This window comes from Callithrix jacchus, chromosome 1, assembly GCF_049354715.1.
Source record: "Callithrix jacchus isolate 240 chromosome 1, calJac240_pri, whole genome shotgun sequence".
Lineage (NCBI taxonomy): Eukaryota > Metazoa > Chordata > Mammalia > Primates > Cebidae > Callithrix > Callithrix jacchus.
The window spans coordinates 154,409,223-154,415,519 of record NC_133502.1 but is presented as its reverse complement, the minus strand read 5'-3'; the positions used below and the strand labels follow the sequence as shown (position 1 = coordinate 154,415,519).

The following is a 6,297-nucleotide window of genomic DNA, read 5'->3' as shown; positions in this document are numbered from 1 at the left end:
AAGGAGAAAGAAAAGTATGATATAATCTAAGAATGAGATAATCCCAGAAACCGTAAGATAAAATAATCAAAGACATAACTAAAGAAAACTTGCCAGAGCTAAAACAAGTTTTTTACTTTAAAAAATATATTTGACCCAGAACAATTAAGAGAAACAAGCCCAAACCTAGATATCTGGAATTTTTGTTAATTATATAGTTAAGGGAGAAAATCTCCAAAGCTTACCAGGGGAGGGAGGAGTGGGGTAGTTATCTTGAAAGAAACAGAATTCAGACTGGCTTCGAAATCTTACTCTTGAACACCAAAATATCAGGAAGTAATAAAGCATTCTGAATACTGCATTTTTGTAACATGAGTATTGTGAGCTAAGGGAAATTATTTTTTCATGTGATTTTTGTGTTATATGTAATATTGGAAGTACCTCCTAATTAGTCACCTTTCCACTCATCTCTCTGCCTCCAGAACATCTTCCATATCCTTTGCATTGATCCTGCTTCCTTGCTGGAAGTCTTTTAGAGCTATGTGATTTTTTAAAGTATAATAAAATATTAATAATAGAATCTAGATGGTGAGTATACAGTTATCTAATGTTAAAATTCTTTTGATTTCACTGTATGTTTGATTTTTATAATTTAAAAACTATTTCATATCATCCTCATTGTTAACTGGATAGAATCCAAATTCCTTGCATAGTGTGCAAACCTCTTCAGAGTCTAGCCTCCACCTACCTCTACAATAGCACCTTCTACCATCTCCCTGTTCTAGTCACCATGAACTCCTTGCTGTTCATGAAGTACCTCTGTTAGGAGGTCCTAAAAAGATAATTTTAATTGAGATAGTACTAAACTGAATTTGTTTAGTACGACAAACTCTGCAGCAGCTGAGTTTGAGGACAGAAAAAGATGAATACTCTGACATCTCATACAAGTTGTGTTTTACTTTAGTGTGCAGTACAGGCTATAAAGCTTATAAAGTATTGTGCAAAATGAAATTTCAGAACCCCTTGTTCAAAAATTCTTAAGAATTTCAAGACGGCAACAGCAAAGCAATAAACCAACTGTGAGCCCTACCCTTTTTGTTTGGAGACAGGATCTCATTCTGACACCCAGGCTGGCGTGCAGTGGTGCAATCATAGCTCACTGCAGCCTTAAACTCTTGGGCTCAAACAATCCTCCCACTTCAGCCTTTTGAGTAGCTGGGACTATAGGCATTCACCACCACATTTAGTGAACTTTTCTAGATGGGGTCTTGCTGTGTTGCTCAGGCTGATCGTGAACTCTTGGGCACAAGTGATCCTCCCACTTTAGCCTCTCAAAGTCCCAAAGTGCTGGAATTATAGGCATGAGACACCACAACCAGCCTGTGGGCCCCTTTTGGATGGTGTGCCCTTGAATAAAGCCAGCTGTAACTATTTAAGGATATTAAGCTGACTGAAACTTCCCAAGTATCTACCATTTCCTTGAGTGGCAGTAGTGTGTATCTGCCTGCCTGTGGTGATGCACTGACAGGGAATGGGAGCACCTAAGTGGAAGTTACAAGTATCTTCTGTCTTCCTACCATGTCTTTTGCAAGCCATATCTCAACTGAATGTCTAGGTCCTGCGTACAGTTTCCTATCCTGCTAGCAGAGTCATGGTGCTATATTATCCATAGGTTATATTATGGCACTTGTATTGCAAAAAGGTAATAATGACTGGCTTATGATCAGGCTCAATCTCTTATCTCCCACTTGAAAAGACTTAGAATGAACTGAGCACAGCATTCTAAGAGAATAAGACAATTTTGTGCTACTCAGTCTTTTCATTTAACAATATTGAACATGCTGTGTCACTCTAGTTATCAAAATATTCTTTACATTACTCTATAATTTTTAAGTTTCTTCATGCTTTAAAAAGTACTGTTTTTACTACTGTCACAATTATAAGATAGATGTTTTTCTCTATCACATCAGCTATAATTTTTTTGTTCTATTTACTACATAAAATCTGTTAATGTTTGTATATTTATCTCCTATATAGTGATTTTACTAAACTCATTCATTCTAAGGGTTCTACAGTTGAAATTTCCAGGTTTTCTATTAATATAAATGCATGAAAATCATCATGTCTTTGTCTCTTCCTTTGCAATAGTTATGTCTCTTATTTCTGTTTGATGTCCTATTGTGTGGTCCAGAACTTTCAGAAAAAGAAGTTATGTAAAAATACCTCATTCTTGATCTTGGTGGCAATAAGCCTAGTATTTCACTATTAAGTATTATCATGATTACTTGTAAATAGTTCATTTTTAGCACACTGAAAAAATCCTACTCTTAATTTGTTTTTCAAAATCTGAAATAGAATATTATTAAATGCCATTTTACTACCTACTAACATTGTGTAGCTCTTGTTGTTTTGCCTAGAGTTGTGATGTACTATGTTAATCAATTTGTTTTTATTTTGGAATAAATAAAGGAATCATCTTCATATTCCTAGAATAAGTCGCTCAGTTATTAAGGATGATTCTTTTGATATATTACTGTATTCAGTTTGCTACCATTTTATTTAAGACATTTGTATCAAATTAATAGTAAGAATGTCTATAGTTTTCCTTCCTACTACATCAGCATCATGTCACTCCAAAATCTATTTACACTGTGCATTGGCCATTCATGGAGAATTAAATATAAGAATTCCCATCCCCACCATGTTCACTTCTTTGATGACAGCACTAATCACTACACATTTCCAAAAAGTAAAATATTGCTTTAATTTTTTTTAGCAGAAAGGAAGAATTCCAGAGACTTCCCTTTGGTCTTTTCTACCATATCATTCCTTTATCTAAGATCACAGAACCAAGATAAGAATTCTTCTAGTTCCTGAGGCCAAATATTCCAACTGTACAGTCACAAAATAAAAAAACAACTATGGAATAGGAGTAGGATCAGGGTCCTACACAGCTCATACGAGGCACACTCAGGGCAAAGCTCTGTTTATCACCTGAACCTAATGAATTCCCACTCTGACTACTATGATTGAACATAGTAGTATTCTGGGCTCCCAATAATTAATGTGGGCTCATAGTCCATGTCTAAGAATCCTGGAAGAATCTGCATCTTTTTCATACTCCAGTACATACCTACTTTGTGTGATGGTTAATCCGGAGTGTCAACTTGATTGGATTGAAGGATGCAAAGTATTGCTCCTGTGTGTGTCTGTGAGGGTGTTATCAAGGGAGATTAGTATTTCCCTGGGCTGGGAAAGGCAGATCCACCCTTAATCTGGATGGGCACCATCTAATCAGCTGCCAGGGTGACCAGAATATAAAACAGACAGAAAAACATGAAAAGGCTAGACTGGCTTAGCCCCCAGCCTACATCTTTCTCCTGTGCTAGATGCTTCCTGCCCTCAAACATCAGACTCCAAGTTCTTTAGCATTAGGACCCGGACTGTCTTCCTTGCTCCTCAGCTGGAAGATGGCCTATTGTGGGGCCTGTGATCACGTGAGTTAATACTACTTAATACCTAGTATTAACTCACATGATCACATGATCATATATATATCCTATTAGTTCTGTCCCTTTAGAGAAACCTGACTAAGACAAATTTTGGTACCAGGAGCAGATCTAGAGGAACAGACTATTAAAGATATAGTTTTTTCATTGGTTCTGGGATTTCTGGAGTTGGCTGCTTAATGTAATTGGACCCAAAAATGCTAAGGACTCTACTTCTAATAGTATGGAGGTCAGGTAATTAATGGAGTTTTAGCTCAGGTCCAACCTACAGTGGGTCCAGTGGGTCCCTGGACTCATCCTGCAGTCATTTCCCCTGTTCCAAATGCATAATTGGCACAGACATACTTAGCAGCTGGCAGAACCACCATATTGGCTCCCTAACTGGTAGAGTGAGGGCTATTATGGTGGGAAAGGCCAAACGGAAGCCATTAGATCTGCCTCTACTCTACCTAGAAAAATGTAAGTCAAAAGCAATATCACATCCCTGGAGGGATTACGGAAATTATTGCCACCATCAAGGACTTGAAAGATGCATGGCTGGTGATTCCCACCACATCCCCATTCAACTCTCTCATTCGGCCTGTGCAGAAGACAGATGGATCTTGGAGAATGAGAGTGGATATCATAAGCTTAACCAAGTGGTGACTCCAATTTCAGCTGCTGTACCAAATGTGGCTTCATTGCATGAGCAAATTAACACATATCCTGGTACCTTGTATGCAGCTACTGACTGGGAATATGCCTTTTTCTCTATTCCTGTCCATAAGGTCCACCAGAAGCAATTTACCTTCAGCTAGCAAGATCAGCAATATACCACTGCTGTCTTACCTCAGGGGTATATCAATTCTCCAGCTTCATGTCATAATCTTATTTGGAAAGAACTTGATCACTTTTCACTTCCACAAGATATCACACTGGTCCATTGCAATGATGACATTATTATGCTGCTTGGATCCATGGAGCAAGAAGTAGCAAATACAGTGGACTTATTGGTGAGACATTTGTGTGCCAGGGGATGGGAAATAAATCTGATTAAAATTCAGGGATCTTCTACCTCAGTGAAATTTCTAGAGGTCCAGTGATGTGGGGCTACAGTGATATTCCTTCTATGGTGAAGGATAAGTTTCTGCATTTTGCCCCTCCTGCAACCAAAAAAGAGGCACAACACCTAGTGGGCCTATTTGGATTTTGGAGATAACACATTCCTCATTTGGGTGTGTTGCTCTGGTCCATTTATCAAGTGACCCAAAAGGCTGCCAGTTTTGAGTGGGGTCCAGAACAGGAGAAGGCTCTGCAACAGGTCCAGGCTGCTGTGCAAGCTGCTCTGCCACTTGGGCCATATGACCCAGCAGATCCAGTGTTGCTTGAGGTGGCAGTGGCAGACAGGATGCTGTTTGGTGTTTTTGTCAGGCCTCCACAGGTGAATCACAGCAGAGGCCTCCAGGATTTTGGAGAAAGGCCCTGCCATCTTCCATAGATAACTACTCTCCTTTCGAGAGACAGCTCTTGGCCTATTATTGGGCTTTGATAGAAACAATGTTTGACTGTAGGTCATCAAGTCACCATGTAACCTGAACTGCCTATCATGAACTGGGTGCTTTCTGATCCATCTAGCCATAAAGTGGGTCATGCACAGCAGCACTCCATCAACAAATAAAAGTCGTATCTATGTGATCAGGCTCAACCAGGCCCTGAATGCACAAGCAAGTTACATTTAAAAAGTGGTTCAAATGCCCACGGTCTCCACTCCTGCCACCCTGCCTTCTCTCCCCAACCTGCACTGGTAACCTCATGGGGAGTTCCCTATGATCAGTTGACAGAGGAAGAGAAGACTAGAGCCTGATTCATAGATGGTTCTGCATGATATTCAGGTACCACCAGAAAGCAGACAGCTGCAGCACTACAGCCCCTTTCTAGGACATCCCTGAAAGACAGCAGTGAAAACAAATCTTCCCAGTGGGGGCAACTTCAAGCAGTCAACCTAGTTGTGCACTTGGCATGGAAGGAGAAATGGCAAGATATGCAATTATATACTGATTCATGGCTGTAGCCTATGGTTTGGCAGAATGGTCAGGGACTTGGAAGAAGCATGACTGGAAATTTGGTGACAAGAAATTTGGGGAAGAGGTATGTGGAGGGACCTCATTGAGCGGGCAAAAACTGTGAAGATATTTGTATTTCACATGAGTGTTCACCAACAGGTGACCTCAGCAGAGAAGGATTTTAATAAGCAAGTGGATAGGATGACCCATTTTGTGGACATCACTCAGCCTCTTTTCCAAGTCACCCCTGTCATTGCCCAATGGGCCCATAAACAAAGTGGCCATTGTGGCAAGGATGGGGTTATGTATGGGCTCAGCAACATGGACTTCGACTTGCCAAGACTGACCTGGCTACAGCCACTGCTGAGTCCCCAATTTGCCAGCAGCAGAAACTAACAAAGACCCTTCAGGAGAGAGATCCAAGATGGCCAACCACTAGCAGCTCAGGCTTGTAGCTCCCAGTGAAAGCGCAGAGAACGAGAGGATGCCACATGTTCTGACGAATTCTTGTTGCTCAAGGACCAGGAGGTTCCCAGCGGAGGAGCCCCACGGGTCGCCAGCATGACTCTTGCAGCCGGCACTGCAGTTTTGCCAGTGCCCTGGCGCAGTGGTTCTTGGTGCAGAGTAAACGGGACTGGTTCCCCTTTTGGCCTGTGACGTTTGGAGGTGATTGAAGAAGGGATTCAGGAGGGAAGCCAGACAGGAGACTCCCGGACAGAAAAGCATCAAGAATCTTGATGCCACTGCTTTAGCTGGTGCAGTGGGTT

General features: G+C 41.0%; 1 long non-coding RNA gene across 1 annotated transcript in view; it reads right to left on the bottom strand.

Annotated features, from left to right (window-relative positions):
* The window catches only part of LOC144579442 (uncharacterized), a 275,742-nt gene that overhangs the window by 248,134 nt on the left and 21,311 nt on the right, over positions 1-6,297 (bottom strand). The gene's annotated exons all lie outside the window — the stretch shown is intronic.